Here is a 21,078-nt window from a genome sequence, read left to right as displayed (position 1 = left end):
TAGGAAGAGTGGTCAAAGTCCACAGAATGAGAAGAAGCATTTCTTACAGCATTATCACACAAATGCAGATGCTACATTTTGGACGGCACTGACAGGTTACTGCACCGAGGACACATAGGTCGGTCTGCGGGATCATCCCAGCAGGCCCTGAAGTATGACATCCATACATATGCTTCCACTGGTGTTTCTGTAGACAGAGAAGCTCTGGGAAGAACTGGTAACATTGGGACTTTCACATGGCAGTAGAAAGTACAAGCGCAATCTATGTTGGATGTTTTGGAGACACTTCAAAATGACATACAGAAGAATGCAGAACTGAAAACCTATAGAAGCCTCATTTCCACTAGAGGAAGTGCCCTGTGCCCTTTCAGAATTGTGAGATTAGTGTAATAAAAATGAGGTTCTACTAACTGAAACAGTATGGTGTGTTCATTCCATCAAAGGCAACACCAGGATTTAGAGAAATACCAGACAACACACACAGGAACCGGGCATGGCATCAAGGTCTAGGGAAAATTGCATCACAGAAATACCATGGAATTGCGTACACCAAAGAGTCTAAAGTTTGCACTTATCCAAGCCCTATAAGTCTATATTAGATACATGACAGTACCTGACCTGTAGAGTAAAAGAAGTATAGTAAAAGAAACAGGAAGTACCATTTTCAGTCCCAAAGAGATTGAAGGTCCAAAAAATAAGCTTTCAAACAACTAGAAGGCAAAACGATAACAGAGCAAGCTCTGAAAATTGAAGTGAGGAAAACAATGATGAACCACAGTGCCTCAGAATCACAGAAGGCAGAAAACCAGGAAAGGGGAAGAGAAACTCTAAAGAAGAATCCAATTATATCAGAAAACACAATGGATGAGATAAAAACTGGGCTAAAGTCAATCCTAAGCAGACTACATAATGCAGTGGGACACGTGAATGACTGTGAGGACAGGGGAACAGTAATCCCTCCATCAGAAGAGACACAGAAAAGCAAGTGCAAACCAACGCTAACATCACTGTTGAATCCTGGGTTAAGAAAAAGCAGGTAAGAATAGGACTCATAGGATTCCCAAATGGAAAAGCAAGAGATAAGATAATAAATTCTGAAAAGGAATTTGTAGAAAAATCAGAATGAAACTTGCTGAGAGCCAAGAAAGTATCATCTATATGAATTCAGTAAGTACACAGTGTCCAAAAGTGGTGGAATACCAATAGACAAACAAGCAGCTGCAGAATTCAAATAAACAAATTTCATGATCATCCCAATGATGTAAAATGCACCTCGAGGAAAGCAACTTAGTCACAACAGAACCTCCAGAGGGGTTTCAGCTGATATCTTGGCAGAAATTTTCAGCACGGGGAGGAGTGCCAGGACATAGACCATATCCTGAATGAGAAAAAGCTGCAATCTAGTGTACCCTATGCCAAATGACCGCCGTTTATAAAAACAGCAGAGCTAGGGAATTTCACCTACTGGCAAACCTGAAAAGAATTCAGCAGTTTGAGACTGATCCTAAAACAAAAATTGAGAATCCTACCCTGAGAAGGAAAGTAGCATGATGAAATGGAAATAACAAAACCATTATTGCAAATGCAAGAAGAGCCTGAGTTGCAAAGAAGTAAGAAGAAGAAGGCAAGGAGGACATCAAAATCCTAAAGATGGGAGAGGATAGCAGGAATTCATAGGTGATTTTTAGCAGTGTCTTAAATGAATCAGCTTACATGACTATCTGAAGCAAATGGAGAGATGCATGTCCTAATGTGTTTGCAAAACAAACAATCAGACAAACAAACAAATACCAAAAGGTTACAGTTGGCTGACATATACCAAACAACCATGATTATTCAAGACAAAATACTCAAAGTGATGTCAAGGATCATTCAGCACGCATCGACCTTTTATCGCTGTTAGCATGTACTCAACACACTTGTATTCAGAAAACAGACGCGTGCATTACTATTCATGTATACTGATCCAGAAGTGCACATCGTGAGCCAACCCAAATGATAATTTTTAATAAGAGTGGGTCATAGAACTTGATATAGTCTTACAAGTCTTCCAACAGAATGAACGAATGCCTTATTATACCCTACGTAGGGAAGAAATGGCATAAGCCTATAACAAAGACATGTAGCTCTGCAAAACTGTACTAAGAGCAAAAGAGACAGACAGGAAAGTGCACGTTGGGTTTGGTTTCATTTCTAGGAATTTCTGACCTCATGAAACAAATGGATCCATGTTCTGAGAGAGTGGGTGTTTCAGCAGAAAGCAAAAGACGGATATGTAATCTGGGTGAATGGATATTACACAAACATGAGTTTCCTTGAGTGGGTCTCTGTGTACTGTTAACTGTTAGAAAGTATAAATAGGTGTGAATCCATAAACTGATCATGGACATTCTTCTCTCCGTTTGTACTATGTATACAGATCTGAACAAAAGAAAGAGGGAAGAGTAAAGGACCATGGGACCCTTGTGGATAGAATCACATTTCCCGTAGGAAACTCTCGTCTAATGCAGCATCACCCCCAACAAGGACTTGATGCATCAACCACTGGGGATGGCAGTTACAGGTTGGATTCCAGGTGGAATGTTGGTGTGTACCATGAAGCTTGTTGCGGCTGGTAGATACAAGGTAACTGGGCAGAATTCTGTGGGTTGATCTGTTTGATGGTGGGTCTGCTTCCCTATGTGGGGATTGGCTTAGGACTTTCTTTCTGATAGCTGAGTAAGTTCGAGATATTGCTGCTGCCCAAAGACCTGAGTTCATGGGTCAGTTTCCAGAATCTGAACGGGCAGACAGTGGAACATCGGCCTGTCATCAGCTTACTGGTGAGGCTCCGAGGTATTTTCAGACTTGCCCAGTCATGTTGACGTCGACTTTATGGGAGACACGAAGAGAAGCTGGCAGAAAACTGGCTGCATGGATTGAGGAGATGTGCGAACACATTGATGAGAGTTGTTTTGCTACAGTGGAGAATATCGGCATGGAGACATCTCTAGAGCATACCAGGCTCGAAAGACATTCATGAGACCTTCTGAACCTCGCTGATACTGGCAGAAACATACGGAGGGTCATCGTGCCCTTGAGAAAGTTACTCGATTCTCTGCTCCAAGAACGGGTCCAAGATTCATGACGTCTAAAAGAGAAGAGATGGCAGAGATGATAAAAGCGCTCATGTTCTTGGAAGAGGTCGTGAGAATCCACACATCCCAAGGGGCATTTACGAATCATTCAGACCGAAATGCACCAAGCCCTGGTAAGCCTATTCCCAGGTTTGTGCCTAGCTATCAATCACATGCTCTTCCCGCCACTCCACTCAGTCATCCATTACAAAGTATCAGAACCTGAGCTGCAATGAATCCAGTAGGAGGAGAGCAAGCCCCTACTAGAATCAGAGTTCCTACACCTTGACAAACGGTGAACAACTGTGAACTCCTTAAAGTTCAAATACTCTCGACTAAAATAGATAGGGATTGAATACCTAGCTCATTTAATGAAATGATGACTTTCCCCTAGATCCAGGAAATTCTGGGGTTATGTATTCTTTGGGCTGAAAAGATTGTGGGAAGTGAGGGAAATATTAGAAGGAAATTGAATATGTAATAGGCCTCAGTTTTACAAGACAGTACAGGAAAATATTACAAGTCAGATAGTGAACTGAACTGTAAAAGTCGCCAAAACATTTAAACACAGGTTATGTGGACATTCACTTCCGTCAAGCGCCAGGTGCAATATTTCTTGGAGGTGCAGACTTGGTTGTGTTGAATTGCTTTCCCCAACATGATCGGATGATTAAGCCTTCTCAGCACTGATAGAAGAGCACCTGGTTGTCAATAGCCTAGCATAGCTTCAGCAGGTTTCTCATAGTTACATGCCTCTAGGTGCTTTGTAATCATGCCTAAATTTGTATATTCTGTTTAGATTTTCTTGTACATTCCTAGAGAGGAATGTTAACCCTTGAAATGCCAACAATGCCTAGTATGTGTCATTGGGAGTAAAGGGCACCAGGTGCACAAGGGAAACCCAGGATGGGTGTTATTTCATGGTTCCAATAAGTATTTCATTGTTCCTTTTGTTGTTGAAGGCTTTAAGAGAAAAGAGATGGCATGACCACTTCAAACTTTTGGACGGATATTTTACATTGAGAGTGTCAGTTTTTTTCCTTAGAGTTGACAAAATCTTACTGAAATTGTCAAGTCTGGTTACTAGATTGATTTGGTAATTTTCAAAAGCTAACTTCACTTACATGTAAATCCCAAAACATGTAAATCGATACTGTTAACTTTCTAAAGACTGCAACTGACTTATCAACATAAGGTCAAAGCTGGATTCTTCGGACAAACCCTACGACGAGGGCTTTAAAAAACGGAGCGAAACAAATATCCAATTTCTGTGAATTATTTGTGAAAAGTGTTGATTTGTCGATGCCCAGTAGGAAGAGAACCAGTGCAAACTGCTCTCACTAGCTACCATACACAAAATATTGTAAACAACCACTCACCCAGCCCTTGGCAAGGACACTTTCCTAAGAGTGGTCTGTTAATTCCAAAGATAGGATGAGGCCTCAGAAAAACCGGAAGCAGGAAAAGGCAAAGTAGAGAATGGAAACCAGTGCAGGATCTGACCTCTGGTAATGGAGCATCAAAGGTGAAACTCTGTTTTCCTTGGAAGCACACTCTCAAGCTGGCAGCAGGCATGGGATTGAAGGTGATGCGCTGAGTGTTAGCAGAGTGCACAGCAGATGCTTGGCTGACAGAACTCAAAGAAATCAGCTCAAAATATCCCCACAATTGAATCTGAGACCAAGATCCGAGCTGCCAAATCTGAGCTAGCAGAGGCAGCGGAAAAAGAGGGGTAGGGCTATGGATGATATCTCTCGCAGAACTCAGGGATCTAGAGTGCATTGTGGGTTTTGGTGGGTACTTTCAAGAGAGCAAAGAGAAGTGTGACCTCAGTGAGACAGCAACCGCACTGGCGCGTGAGGTTGAGTTTATCGATATTTCCTATGTCCACATCCACTGCATCTTCAGGACCAGGGTCCAATTTGACATTTTGCCATTAGAGCACGTGTGGGGCTCAATCAGAGGTATCATGCATCTGGACTGAGTGTTCCAGGGGCAGTTGGGTTTGAAATCAGTATTAAAAGATTTAGGATCTGCTACATTCATAACCTGGATTGGGATTACAGTCTGGTTTGAGGCAGAGGATGCGCAACAGCTCTGTGGTTGCCTTTGTGAACCTATAACTCAAGAATGAGAGAACTAGGAAGAGTGGTCAAAGTCCACAGCATGAGAAGATGAAGCATTTCTTACAGCATTATCACCGAAATGCAAATGCTACATTTTGGACGGCACTGAAAAAGTACTGCAACGAGGACACATAGGTGGGTCTGCGGGATCATCCCAGCAGGCCCTGAAGTATGACATCCATACATATGCTTCCACTGGTGTTTCTGTAGACAGAGAAGCTCTGGGAAGAACTGGTAACATTGGGACATTCCCATGGCAGTAGAAAGTACAAGCGCACTCTATGTTGGCTGTTTTGGAGACACTTCAAAATGACATACAGAAGAATGCAGAGCTGAAAACCTATAGAAGCTTCATTTCCACTAGAGGAAGTGCCCTGTGCCCTTTCAGAATTGTGAGATTAGTGCAATAAAAATGAGGTTCTACTAACTGAAACAGTATGGTGTGTTCATCCCAACAAAGGCAACACCAGGATTTAGAGATATACCAGACAACACACACAGGAACAGGGCATGGCATCAAGGTATAGGGAAAATTGTCCTCACAGAAATACCATGGAATTGCGTACACCAAAGAGTCTAAAGTTTGCACTTAACCAAGCCCTATAAGTCTATATTAGATACATGATAGTACCTGAACTTTAGAGTAAATGAAGTATAGTAAAAGAAACAGGAAGTACCATTTTCAGTTCCAAAGAGATTGAAGGCCCAAAAAATAAGCTTTCAAACAACTAGACGGCAAAACCATAACAGAGCAAGCTCTGAAAATGGAGGTGAGGAAAACAATGATGAACCACAGTGCCTCAGAATCACAAAAGGCAGAACACCAGAAAAGGGGAAGAGAAACTCTAAAGAAGAACCCAATAGTATAAGACAACTCAATGGATGAGATAAAAACTGGGCTAAAGTCAATCCTAAGCAGACTACATAATGCAGAGGGACTCGTGAATGACTGTGAGGACAGGGGAACAGAAATCCCTCCATCAGAAGAAGACACAGAAAAGCAAGTGCAAACCAACGCTAACATCACTGTTGAATCCTGGGTTAAGAAAAAGCAGGTAAGAATAGGACTCATAGGATTCCCAAATGGAAAACCAAGAGATAAAATAATAAATTCTGAAAAGGAATTTGTAGAAAAATCAGAATGAAACTTGCTGAGAGCCAAGAAAGTATCATCTATACGAATTCAGCAAGTACACAGCGTCCAAAAGAGGTGGAATACCAATAGACCAACAAGCAGCTGTAGAATTCAAATAAACAAAGTTCATGATCATCCCAGTGATGTAAAATGCACCTCGAGGAAAGCAACTTAGTCACAACAGAACCTCCAGAGGGGTTTCAGCTGATATCTCGGCAGAAAATTTCAGCACGGGGAGGAGTGCCAGGACATAGACCATATCCTGAATGAGAAAAAGCTGCAATCTAGGGTAGCCTATGCCAAATGACCACCGTTTATAAAAACGGCAGAGCTAGGGAATTTCACTGACCGGCAAACCTGAAAAGAATTCAGCAGTTTGAGACTGATAATAAAACAAAAATTGAGAATCCTACCCTGAGAAGAAAAGTAGCAACATGAAATGGAAATAACAAAACCATTATTGCAAATGCAAGAAGAGCCTGAGTTGCAAAGAAGTAAGAAGAAGAAGGCAAGGAGGACATCAAAATCCTAAAGATGGGAGAGGGTAGCAGGAATTCATAGGTGATTTTAAGCAGTGTCTTAAGTGAATCAGCTTACATGACTATCTGAAGCAAATGGAGAGATGCATGGCCTAATGTGTTTGCAAAACAAACAATCAGACAAACAAACAAACACCAAAAGGTTACAGTTGGCTGACATATACCAAACAACCATGATTATTCAAGACAAAATACTCAAAATGATGTCAAGGATCATTCAGCACGCATCGACCTATTATCGCTGTTAGCATGTACTCAACACAATTGTATTCAGAAAACAGACGCGTGCATTACTATTCATAGATACAGATCCAGAAGTGCATATCGTGAGCAAACCCAAATGACGGTTTTGAATAAGACTGGTTCATAGAACTGGATATAGACTCACAAGTTTTCCAACAGGATGAACGAATGCCTAATTCTACCCTATGTAGAGAAGAAATGGCATAAGCCTATAACAAAGACAATTAGCTCTGCAAAACTGTACTAAGAGCAAAAGATTCAGACAGGAAAGTGCACGTTGGGATTGGTTTCATTTCTAGGAATTTCAGCCCCCATGAAACAAATGGATCCATATTCTTAGAGTGTGGCTGTTTCAGCAGAAAGCAACAGACGGATATGTAATCTGGGTGAATGGATATTACACAAACATGAGTTTCCTTGAGTGGGTCTCTGTGTAGTGTGAACTGTTAGAAAGTTTAAATAGGTGTGAAACCATAAACTGAACATGGCCACTCTTCCCTCCGTTTTTTACTGTGTATACAGATCTGAACAAAAGGAAAGAGGGAAGAGAAAAGGACCATGGGACCCTTGTGGATAGAATCACATTTCCCTTAGGAAACTCTCGTCTAATGCAGCATCACCCCCAACACGGAATTGATGCATCAACCACTGGGGATGGCAGTTACCGGTTGGATTCCAGGTGGAATGTTACTGTGAACCACGAGGCTTGTTGTGGCTGGTGGATCCAAGGTAACTGGGCAGAATTCTGTGGGTGGATCAGTTTGATGTTGGGTCTGCTTCCCTATGTGGGGATTGGCTTAAGTCTATTGTTCGGGAACCTAAGTTCGAGATACTGCTGCTGCCCAAAGACCTGAGTTCACGGGTCAGTTTCCAGAATCTGAAAGGGCAGACAGTGGAAGATCTGCCTGTCATCAGCTTACTGGTGAGGCTCCGAGGTATTTTCAGATTTGCCCAGTCATGTTGACGTCGAATTTATGGGAGACACGAAGAGAAGCTGGCAGAAAACCTGGCTGCATGGATTGAGGAGATGTGCGAACACATTGATGAGAGTTGTTCTGCTACAGTGGAGAATATCGGCATGGAGACATCTCTAGAGCATACCAGGCTCGAAAGACATTCATGAGACTTTCTGAACCTCGCTGATACTGGCAGAAACATACAGAGATTCAACGTGCCCTTGAGAAAGTTACTCGATTCTCTGCTCCAAGAACGGGTCCAAGATTCCTGACGTCTAAAAGAGAAGAGATGGCAGAGATGATAAAAGCACTCATGTTCTTGGAAGAGGTCGTGAGAATCCACACATCCCAAGGGGCATTTACGAATCATTCAGACCGAAATGCACCAAGCCCAGGTAAGCCTATTCCCAGGTTTGTGCCTAGCTATCAATCACATGCTCTTCCCTCCACTCCACTCAGGCATCCATTTCAAAGGATCAGAACCTGAGCTGCAATGAATCCAGTAGGAGGAGAACAAGCCCCTACTAGGATCAGAGTTCCTCCTCCTTCACACTCGGTGAACAACTGTGAACTCCTTAAAAGTCAAATACTCTCGAATAAAATAGATAGGAAATGAATACTTAGCTCACACAAAGAACTGATGACCTTCCCCTAGATTCAGGAAATCCTGGGTTTATGTATTCTTTGGGCTGAATGGAGTGTAGGAAGTGAGGGGAAACTTTGAATGAAATTGAATTTGTATTAGGCCTCAGTTTTTCAAGACAATACAGGAAAATATTAGAAGTCAGATAGTGAACTGAACTGTAAAATTCGCCAAACACATTAAAGACACAAGTTATCTGGACAGTCATTCACTTACATCAAGCCCCGGGTGCACTATATCTTGGATGTGCAGACTTGGTTGTGTTAAATTGCTTTACCCAACATGATTGGATTATTAAGCCTTCTCAGCACTGATAAAAGAGCACCTGATTTTCAATAGCCTAGTATATCTGCAGCAGGTTTCTCATAGTTAAATGCCTCTATGTGCTTTTGGAATCAAGCCTAAAGTTATATATTCTGTTTAGATTATCTTTTATATTCCTAGAGAGGAATGTTACACCTTGAAATGCCAACATTGCCTAGTATGTGTCATTGGGATTAAAGGGCACCATGTTCACAAGGGAAACCCAGGATGGGGGTTAATTCATGGTTCAATAAGTACTTCATTGTTCCTTTTGTTGTTGGAGGCTTCAAGAGAAAAGTGTTGGCATGTCCCCTTCAAAGTTTTGGACTGCTATTTTACATTGAGACTGACTGTTTATTTCTTAGAGCTGACAAAATCTTACTGAAATTGACAACTCTTGCTTCTAGGTTGATTTGGTAATATTCAAAAACTAACTTCACTTTCATATAAATCCCAAAACACGTAAATCGATACTGTTAACTTTCCCAAAGGCTGCAACTGACTTGTCAACATAAGGTCAAAGCTGGAGTCTTTGGACAAACACTCCGACAATGGCTGTAAAATACGGAGCGAAACAAATATCCAATTTCTGTGAATTTTATGTGGAAAGTGTTGATTTATCAATGCCCAGTAGGAAGAGAACCAGTGAAAACTGCTCTCACTAGCTACCATACACAAAATATTGTAAACAACCACTCACCCAGCCCTTGGCAAGGACACTTTCCTAAGAGTGGTCTGTTATTTCCAAAGACAGGATGAGGCCTCAAAAAAATTGGTAGCAGGAAAAGGCAAAGTAGAGAATGGAAACCAGTGCAGGATCTGACCTCTGGTAATGGAGCATCAAAGGTGAAACTCTGTTTTTCTTGGAAGCACACTCTCAAGCCGGCAGCAGGCATGGGATTGAAGGTGAAGCGCTGAGTGTTAGCAGAGTGCACAGCAGATGCTTGGCTGACAGAACTCAAAGAAATCAGCTCAAAATATCCCCACAATTGAATCTGAGACCAAGATCCGAGCTGCCAAATCTGAGCTAGCAGAGGCAGCGGAAAAAGAGGGGTAGGGCTATGGATGATATCTCTCGCAGAACTCAGGGATCTAGAGTGCGTTGTGGGTTTTGGTGGGTACTTTCAAGAGAGCAAAGAGAAGTGTGACCTCAGTGAGACAGCAACCGCACTGGCGCGTGAGGTTGAGTTTATCGATATTTCCTATGTCCACATCCACTGCATCTTCAGGACCAGGGTCCAATTTGACATTTTGCCATTAGAGCACGTGTGGGGCTCAATCAGAGGTATCATGCATCTGGACTGAGTGTTCCAGGGGCAGTTGGGTTTGAAATCAGTATTAAAAGATTTAGGATCTGCTACATTCATAACCTGGATTGGGATTACAGTCTGGTTTGAGGCAGAGGATGCGCAACAGCTCTGTGGTTGCCTTTGTGAACCTATAACTCAAGAATGAGAGAACTAGGAAGAGTGGTCAAAGTCCACAGCATGAGAAGATGAAGCATTTCTTACAGCATTATCACCCAAATGCAGATGCTACATTTTGGACGGCACTGAAAAAGTACTGCAACGAGGACACATAGGTGGGTCTGCGGGATCATCCCAGCAGGCCCTGAAGTATGACATCCATACATATGCTTCCACTGGTGTTTCTGTAGACAGAGAAGCTCTGGGAAGAACTGGTAACATTGGGACATTCCCATGGCAGTAGAAAGTACAAGCGCACTCTATGTTGTCTGTTTTGGAGACACTTCAAAATGACATACAGAAGAATGCAGAGCTGAAAACCTATAGAAGCTTCATTTCCACTAGAGGAAGTGCCCTGTGCCCTTTCAGAATTGTGAGATTAGTGCAATAAAAATGAGGTTCTACTAACTGAAACAGTATGGTGTGTTCATCCCAACAAAGGCAACACCAGGATTTAGAGATATACCAGACAACACACACAGGAACAGGGCATGGCATCAAGGTATAGGGAAAATTGTCCTCACAGAAATACCATGGAATTGCGTACACCAAAGAGTCTAAAGTTTGCACTTAACCAAGCCCTATAAGTCTATATTAGATACATGATAGTACCTGAAATTTAGAGTAAATGAAGTATAGTAAAAGAAACAGGAAGTACCATTTTCAGTTCCAAAGAGATTGAAGGCCTAAAAAATAAGCTTTCAAACAACTAGACGGCAAAACCATAACAGAGCAAGCTCTGAAAATGGAGGTGAGGAAAACAATGATGAACCACAGTGCCTCAGAATCACAAAAGGCAGAACACCAGAAAAGGGGAAGAGAAACTCTAAAGAAGAACCCAATAGTATCAGAAAACTCAATGGATGAGATAAAAACTGGGCTAAAGTCAATCCTAAGCAGACTACATAATGAAGAGGGACTCGTGAATGACTGTGAGGACAGGGGAACAGAAATCCCTCCATCAGAAGAAGACACAGAAAAGCAAGTGCAAACCAACGCTAACATCACTGTTGAATCCTGGGTTAAGAAAAAGCAGGTAAGAATAGGACTCATAGGATTCCCAAATGGAAAAGAAAGAGATAAAATAATAAATTCTGAAAAGGAATTTGTAGAAAAATCAGAATGAAACTTGCTGAGAGCCAAGAAAGTATCATCTATACGAATTCAGCAAGTACACAGCGTCCAAAAGAGGTGGAATACAAATAGACGTACAAGCAGCTGTAGAATTCAAATAAACAAAGTTCATGATCATCCCAGTGATGTAAAATGCACCTCGAGGAAAGCAACTTAGTCACAACAGAACCTCCAGAGGGGTTTCAGCTGATATCTCGGCAGAAATTTTCAGCACGGGGTGGAGTGCCAGGACATAGACCATATCCTGAATGAGCAAAAGCTGCAATCTAGGGTAGCCTATGCCAAATGACCGCCGTTTATAACAACGGCAGAGCTAGGGAATTTCACTGACTGGCAACCTGAAAAGAATTCAGCAGTTTGAGACTGATCCTAAAACAAAAATTGAGAATCCTAACCTGAGAAGAAAAGTAGCAAGATGAAAAGGAAATAACAAAACCATTATTGCAAATGCAAGAAGAGCCTGAGTTGCAAAGAAGTAAGAAGAAGAAGGCAAGGAGGACATCAAAATCCTAAAGATGGGAGAGGGTAGCAGGAAAACATAGGTGATTTTAAGCAGTGTCTTAAGTGAATCAGCTTACATGACTATCTGAAGCATAAGGAGAGATTCATGGCCTAATGTGTTTGCAAAACAAACAATCAGACAAACAAACAAACACCAAAAGGTTACAGTTGGCTGACATATACCAAACAACCATGAATATTCAAGACAAAATACTCAAAGTGATGTCAAGGATCATTCAGCACGCATCGAACTATTATCGCTGTTAGCATGTACTGAACACACTTGTATTCAGAAAACAGACGCGTGCATTTCTATTCATAGATACTAATCCAGAAGTGCATATCGTGAGCCAACCCAAATGACGGTTTTGAATAAGAGTGGTTCATAGAACTGGATATAGACTCACAAGTCTTCCAACAGGATGAACGAATGCCTAATTTTACCCTATGTAGAGAAGAAATGGCATAAGCCTATAACAAAGACAATTAGCTCTGCAAAACTGTACTAGGAGCAAAATAGACAGACAGGAAAGTGCACGTTGGGATTGGTTTCATTTCTAGGAATTTCAGCCCCCATGAAACAAATGGATCCATATTCTGAGAGTGTGGGTGTTTCAGCAGAAAGCAACAGACGGATATGTAATCTGGGTGAATGGATATTACACAAACATGAGTTTCCTTGAGTGGGTCTCTGTGCACTGTGAACTGTTAGAAAGTTTAAATAGGTGTGAATACATAAACTGAACATGGACACTCTTCCCTCCGTTTGTACTGTGTATACAGATCTGAACAATAGGAAAGAGGGAAGAGAAAAGGACCATGGGACCCTTGTGGATAGAATCACATTTCCCTTAGGAAACTCTCGTCTAATGCAGCATCACCCCCAACACGGACTTGATGCATCAACCACTGGGGATGGCAGTTAACGGTTGGATTCCAGGTTGAAAGTTGCTATGCACCACGAGGCTTGTTGCGGCTGGTGGATCCAAGGTAAGTGGGCAGAATTCTATGGGTGGATCAGTTTGATGGTGGGTCTGCTTCCCTATGTGGGGATTGGCTTAGGTCTTTTGTTCGGAAACCTGAGTAAGTTCGAGATACTGTTGCTGCCCAAAGACCTGAGTACACGGGTCAGTTTCCAGAATCTGAACGGGCAGACAGTGGAATATCTGCCTGTCATCAGGTTACTGGTGAGGCTCCAAGGTATTTTCAGACTTCCCAAATCATGTTGACGTCGACTTTATGGGAGACACGAAGAGAAGCTGGCAGAAAACCTGGCTGCATGGATTGAGGAGATGTGCGAACACATTGATGAGAGTTGTTCTGCTACAGTGGAGAATATTGGCATGGAGACATCTCTCGAGCATACCAGGCTCGAAAGACATTCATGAGACTTTCTGAACCTCGCTGATACTGGCAGAAACATACGGAGATTCAACGTGCCCTTGAGAAAGTTACTCGATTCTCTGCTCCAAGAACGGGTCCAAGATTCCTGACGTCTAAAAGAGAAGAGATGGCAGAGATGATAAAAGCGCTCATGTTCTTGGAAGAGGTCGTGAGTATCCACACATCCCAAGGGGCATTTACGAATCATTCAGACCGAAATGCACCAAGCCCAGGTAAGCCTATTCCCAGGTTTGTGCCTAGCTATCAATCACATGCTCTTCCCTCCACTCCACTCAGGCATCCATTTCAAAGGATCAGAACCTGAGCTGCAATGAATCCAGTAGGAGGAGAACAAGCCCCTACTAGAATCAGAGTTCCTCCTCCTTCACACTCGGTGAACAACTGTGAACTCCTTAAAAGTCAAATACTCTCGAATAAAATAGATAGGAATTGAATACTTAGCTCACACAAAGAAATGATGACCTTCCCCTAGATTCAGGAAATCCTGTGTTTATGTATTCTTTGGGCTGAATGGAGTGTGGGAAGTGAGGAGAAACATTGAATGAAATTGAATTTGTATTAGGCCTCAGTTTTTCAAGACAATACAGGAAAATATTAGAAGTCAGATAGTGAACTGAACTGTAAAATTCGCCAAACACATTAAAGACACAGTTTATCTGGACATTCATTCACTTATATCGAGCCCCGGGTGCACTATATCTTGGAGGTGCAGACTTGGTTGTGTTAAATTGCTTTACCCAACATGATCGGATGATTAAGCCTTCTCAGCACTGATAGAAGAGCACCTGGTTCTCAATAGCCTAGCATAGCTGCAGCAGGTTTCTCATAGTTAAATGCCTCTAGGTGCTTTTGGAATCAAGCCTAAAATTATATATTTTGTTTAGATTTTCTTGTATATTCCTAGAGAGGAATGTTACACCTTGAAATGCCAACATTGCCTAGTATGTGTCATTGGGATTAATGGGCACCAGGTTCACAAGGGAAACCCAGGATGGGGGTTAATTCATGGTTCAATAAGTATTTCATTGTTCCTTTTGTTTTTGGAGGCTTCAAGAGAAAAGCTTTGGCATGTCCCCTTCAAAGTTTTGGACGGCTATTTTACATTGAGACTGTCTGTTTAATTCTTAGAGCTGACAAAATCTTACTGAAATTGACAACTCTTGCTTCTAGGTTGATTTGGTAATTTTCAAAAACTAACTTCACTTTCATATAAATCCCAAAACATGTAAATCGATACTGTTAACTTTCCTAAAGGCTGCAACTGCCTTGTCAACATAAGGTCAAAGCTGGAGTCTTTGGACAAACACACCGACGATGGCTGTAAAAAAAGGAGCGAAACAAATATCCAATTTCTGTGAATTTTATGTGGAAAGTGTTGATTTATCAATGCCCAGTAGGAAGAGAACCAGTGCAAACTGCTCTCACTAGCTACCATACACAAAATATTGTAAACACCCACTCACCCAGCCCTTGGAAAGGGCACTTTCCTAAGAGTGGTCTGTTACTTCCAAAGACAGGATGAGGCCTCAGAAAACCTGGTAGCAGGAAAAGGCAAAGTAGAGAATGGAAACCAGTGCAGGATCTGACCTCTGGTAATGGAGCATCAAAGGTGAAACTCTGTTTTACTTGGAAGCACACTCTAAAGCGGGCAGCAGGCATGGGATAGTAGGTGATGTGCTGAGTGTTAGCAGAGTGCACAGCAGATGCTTGGCTGACAGAACTCAAAGAAATCAGCTCAAAATATCCCCACAATTGAATCTGAGACCAAGATCCGAGCTGCCAAATCTGAGCTAGCAGAGGCAGCAGAAAAAAAGGGGTAGGGCTACAGATGATGGCTCTCGCAGTACTCAGGGTTCTAGAGTGCGTTGTGGGTTTTGGTGGGTACTTTCAAGAGAGCAAAGAGAACTGTGACCTCAGTGAGACAGCAACCGCACTGGCGTGTGAGGTTGCGTTTATCGATATGTCCTATGTCCACATCCACTGCATCTTCAGGACCAGGGTCCAATTTGACATTTTGCCATTAGAGCACTTATGGGGCTCAATCAGAGGTATCATGCATATGGACTGAGTGTTCCAGGGGGCGTTGGGTTTGAAATCATTATTAAAAGATTTAGGATCTGCTACATTCATAACCTGGATTGGGATTACAGTCTGGTTTGAGGCAGAGGATGCGGAAGAGCTCTGTTGTTGCCTTCGTGAACCCATTACTCAAGAATGATAGAACTAGGAAGAATGGTCAAAGTCCACAGCATGAGAAGATGAAGCATTTCTTACAGCATTATCACCCAAATGCAGATGCTACATATTGGACGTCACTGACAGGGTACTGCACCGAGGACACATAGGCCGGTCGGCGGGATCATCCCAACAGGCGCTGAAATATGACATCAATACATATGCTTCCACTGGTGTTTCTGTAGACAGAGAAGCTCTGGGAAGAACTGGTAACATTGGGACATTCCCATGGCAGGAAAAAGTATAAGCGCACTCTATGTTGGCAGTTTTGGAGACACTTCAAAATGACATAAAGAAGAATGCAGAGCTGAAAACCTATAGAAGCTTCATTTCCACTAGAGGAAGTGCCCTGTGCCCTTTCAGAATTGTGAGATTAGTGTAATAAAAATGAAGTTCTAATAACTGAAACAGTATGGCGTGTTCATCCCAACAAAGGCAACACCAGGATTTAGAGATATACCAGACAACACACACAGGAACAGGGCATGGCATCAAGGTATAGGGAAAATTGTCTTCACAGAAATAACTTGGAATTGCGTACACCAAAGAGTCTAAAGTTTGCACTTAACCAAGCCCTATAAGTCTATATTAGATACATGATAGTACCTGAACTGTAGAGTAAAAGAATTATAGTAAAAGAAACAGGAAGTACCATTTTCAGTTCCAAAGAGATTGAAGGCCCAAAAAATAAGCTTTCAAACAACTAGACGGCAAAACCATAACAGAGCAAGCTCTGAAAATGGAGGTGAGGAAAACACTGATGAACCACAATGCCTCAGAATCACAAAAGGCAGAACACCAGAAAAGGGGAAGAGAAACTCTAAAGAAGAACCCAATAGTATCAGAAAACTCAATGGATGAGATAAAAACTGGGCTAAAGTCAATCCTAAGCAGACTACATAATGCAGAGGGACTCGTGAATGACTGTGAGGACAGGGGAACAGAAATCCCTCCATCAGAAGAAGACACAGAAAAGCAAGGGCAAACCAACGCTAACATCACTGTTGAATCCTGGGTTAAGAAAAATCAGGTAAGAATAGGACTCATAGGATTCCCAAATGGAAAAGAAAGAGATAAAATAATAAATTCTGAAAAGGAATTTGTAGAAAAATCAGAATGAAACTTGCTGAGAGCCAAGAAAGTATCATCTATACAAATTCAGGAAGTACACAATGTCCAAAAGAGGTGGAATACCAATAGAACAACAAGCAGCTGTAGAATTCAAATAAACAAAGTTCATGATCATCCAAGTGATGTAAAATGCACCTCGAGGAAAGCAACTTAGACACAACAGAACCTCCAGACGGGTTTCAGCTGATATCACGGCAGAAATTTTGCAGCACGGGGAGGAGTGCCAGGACATAGACCATATCCTGAATGAGAAAAAGCTGCAATCTAGGGTAGCCTATGCCAAATGACCGCCGTTTATAACAACGGTAGAGCTAGGGAATTTCACTGACAGGCCAATCTTAAAAGAATTCAGCAGTTTGTGACTGATCCTAAAACAAAAATTTAGAATCCTACCCTGAGAAGAAAAGTAGCAAGATAAAATGGAAATAACAAAACCATTATTGCAAATGCAAGAAGAGCCTGAGTTGCAAAGAAGTAAGAAGAAGAAGGCAAGGAGGACATCAAAATCCTAAAGATGGGAGAGGTTAGCAGGAAATCATAGGTGATTTTAAGCAGTGTCTTAAGTGAATCAGCTTACATGACTATCTGAAGCAAAAGGAGAGATGCATGGCCTAATGTGTTGGCAAAACAAACAATCAGACAAACAAACAAACACCAAAAGGTTACAGTTGGCTGACATATACCAAAAAACCATGAATATTCAAGACAAAATACTGAAAGTGATGTCAAGGTTCATTCAGCACGCATCGACCTATTATCGCTGTTAGCATGTACTCTACACACTTGTATTCAGAAAACAGACGCGTGCATTACTATTCAGATACTGATCCAGAAGTGCATATCGTGAGCCAACCCAAATGACGGTTTTGAATAAGAGTGGTTCATAGAACTGGATATAGACTCACAAGTCTTCCAACAGGATGAACGAATGCCAAATTCTACCCTATGTAGAGAAGAAATGGCATAAGCCTATAACAAAGACAATTAGCTCTGCAAAACTGTACTAAGAGCAAAAGAGACAGACAGGAAAGTGCACGTTGGGATTGGTTTCATTTCTAGGAATTTCAGCCCCCATGAAACAAATGGATCCATATTATGAGAGTGTGGTTGTTTCAGCAGAAATCAACAGACGGATATGTAATCTGGGTGAATGGATATTACACAAACATGAGTTTCCTTGAGTGGGTCTCTGTGTACTGTGAACTGTTAGAAAGTTTAAGTAGATGTGAATCCATAAACTGAACATGGACACTCTTCCCTCCGTTTGTACTGTGTATACAGATCTGAACAATAGGAAAGAGGGAAGAGAAAAGGACCATGGGACCCTTGTGGATAGAATCACATTTCCCTTAGGAAACTCTCGTCTAATGCAGCATCACACCCAACACGGACTTGATGCATCAACCACTGGGGATGGCAGTTACCGGTTGGATTCCAGGTGGAAAGATGCTGTGCACCACGAGGCTTGTTGCGGCTGGTGGATCCAAGGTAACTGGGCAGAATTCTGTGGGTGGATCAGTTTGATGGTGGGTCTGCTTCCCTATGTGGGGATTGGCTTAGGTCTTTTGTTCGGGAACCTGAGTAAGTTCGAGATACTGCTGCTGCCCAAAGACCTGAGTTCATGGGTCAGTTTCCAGAATCTGAAAGGGCAGACAGTGGAAGATCTGCCTGTCATCAGCTTACTGGTGAGGCTCCGAGGTATTTTCAGACTTGCCCAGTCATGTTGACGTCGACTTTATGGGAGACACGAAGAGAAGCTGGCAGAAAACCTGGCTGCATGGATTGAGGAGATGTGCGAACACATTGAGGAGAGTTGTTCTGCTACAGTGGAGAATATCGGCATGGAGACATCTCTAGAGAGTACCAGGCTCGAAAGACATTCATGAGACCTTCTGAACCTCGCTGATACTGGCAGAAACATACGGAGAATCAACGTGCCCTTGAGAAAGTTACTCAATTCTCTGCTCCAAGAACGGGTCCAAGATTCCTGACGTCTAAAGAGAAGAGATGACAGAGATGATAAAAGTGCTCATATTCTTGGAAGAGATCTTGGGAATCCACACATCCCAAGGGGCATTTACGAATCATTCAGACCGAAATGCACCAAGCCCAGGTAAGCCTATTCCCAGGTTTGTGCCTAGCTATCAATCACATGCTCTTCCCTCCACTCCACTCAGGCATCCATTTCAAAGGATCAGGACCTGAGCTGCAATGAATCCAGTAGGAGGAGAACAAGCCCCTACTAGAATCAGAGTTCCTCCTCCTTCACACTCGGTGAACAACTGTGAACTCCTTAAAGGTCAAATACTCTCGAATAAAATAGATAGGAATTGAATACTTAGCTCACACAAAGAAATGATGACCTTCCCCTAGATTCAGGAAATCTTGGGTTATGTATTCTTTGGGCTGAAAGGAGTGTGGGAAGTGAGGGGAAACTTTGAATGAAATTGAATTTGTAATAGGCCTCAGTTTTTCAAGACAATACAGGAAAATATTAGAAGTCAGATAGTGAACTGAACTGTAAAATTCGCCAAACACATTAAAGACACAAGTTATCTGGACAGTCATTCACTTACATCAAGCCCCGGGTGCATTATATCTTGAGGTTCAGACTTGGTTGTGTTAAATTCCATTACCCAACATGATCGAATGATTAAGACTTCTCAGCACTGATAGAAGAGCACCTGGTTGTCAATAGCCTAGCATAGCTGCAGCAGGTTTCTCATAGTTAGGTGCTTTTGGAATCAAGCCTAAAAGTATATATTCTGCTTAGATTTTCTTGTATATTCCTAGAGAGGAATGTTACACCTTGAAATGCCAACATTGCCTAGTATGTGTCATTGGGATTAAAGGGCACCAGTTTCACAAGGGAAACCCAGGATGGGGGTTAATTCATGGTTCAATAAGTATTTCATTGTTCCTTTTGTTGTTGGAGGCTTTAAGAGAAAAGTGATGGCATGTCCCCTTCAAAGTTTTGGATGGATATTTTACATTGAGACTGTCTGTTTTTTTCTTAGAGCTGACAAAATCTTACTGAAATTGACAACTCTTGCTTCTAGGTTGATTTGGTAATTTTCAAAAACTAACTTCACTTTCATATAAATCCCAAAACACGTAAATCGATACTGTTAACTTTCCTAAAGTCTGCAAATGCCTTGTCAACATAAGGTCAAAGCTGGAGTCTTCGGATAAACACTCCGACGATGGGTGTAAAAAAACAGAGCGAAACAAATATCCAATTACTGTGAATTTTATGTGGAAAGTGTTGATTTATCAATGCCCAGTATGAAGAGAACCAGTGCAAACTGCTCTCACTATCTACCATACACAAAGTATTGTAAACACCCACTCACCCAGCCCTTGGCAAGGACACTTTCCTAAGAGTGGTCTGTTACTTCCAAAGACAGGATGAGGCCTCAGAAAACCTGGTAGCAGGAAAAGGCAAAGTAGAGAATGGAAACCAGTGCAGGATCTGACCTCTGGTAATGGAGCATCAAAGGTGAAACTCTGTTTAACTTGGAAGCACACTCTCAAGCCGGCAGCAGGCATGGGATTGAAGGTGATGCGCTGAGTGTTAGCAGAGTGCACAGCAGATGCTTGGCTGACAAACATCAAAGAAATCGGCTCAAAATATCCCCACAATTGAATCTGAGACCAAGATCCGAGCTGCCAAATCTGAGCTAGCAGTGGCAGCGGAAAAAGAGTGGTAGGGCTACGGATGATGGCTCTCACAGTACTCAGGGTTCTAGAGTGCGTTGTGGGTTTTGGTGGGTACTTTCAACAGAGCAAAGAGAAATGTGACCTCAGTGAGACAGCAAGCGCACTGGCGCATGAGGTTGAGTTTATCGATATGTCCTATGGCCACATCCATTTCATCTGCAGGACCAGGGCCCAATTTGACATTTTGCCATTAGAGCACTTATGGGGCTCAATCAGAGGTATCATGCATATGGACTGAGGGTTCCAGGGGGCGTTGGGTTTGAAATCTGTATTAAAAGATTTAGGATCTGCTACATTCATAACCTGGATTGGGATTACAGTCTGGTTTGAGGAAGAGGATGCGGAACAGCTCTGTGGTTGCCTTCGTGAACCCATTACTCAAGAATGAAAGAACTAGGAAGAGTGGTCAAAGTCCACAGCATGAGA

The 21,078-nt window shown here is 42.2% G+C and overlaps 1 long non-coding RNA gene across 4 annotated transcripts in view; it reads right to left on the bottom strand.

Moving 5' to 3' along the window:
* The window catches only part of LOC135320719 (uncharacterized), a 37,048-nt gene extending 18,453 nt beyond the window's left edge, over positions 1-18,595 (bottom strand). For 2 of the 4 annotated variants that reach the window (XR_010379983.1, XR_010379980.1), the window contains exon 1: positions 2,821-3,251. This is a non-coding gene — a long non-coding RNA (uncharacterized LOC135320719). Of the gene's footprint in view, positions 1-2,820; positions 3,252-18,356 lie in introns of those variants that run through there. The other 2 variants (XR_010379981.1, XR_010379982.1) reach the window with 2 other exon arrangements.
* Positions 18,596-21,078: the final 2,483 nt, after the last annotated feature.

The sequence above is a fragment of the Camelus dromedarius genome, unplaced genomic scaffold, assembly GCF_036321535.1.
Source record: "Camelus dromedarius isolate mCamDro1 unplaced genomic scaffold, mCamDro1.pat HAP1_SCAFFOLD_114, whole genome shotgun sequence".
In the NCBI taxonomy this organism is placed as follows: Eukaryota; Metazoa; Chordata; class Mammalia; order Artiodactyla; family Camelidae; genus Camelus; species Camelus dromedarius.
Note: the sequence above shows the minus strand (reverse complement) of the source record. Positions and strands in the feature narration are given on the sequence as shown.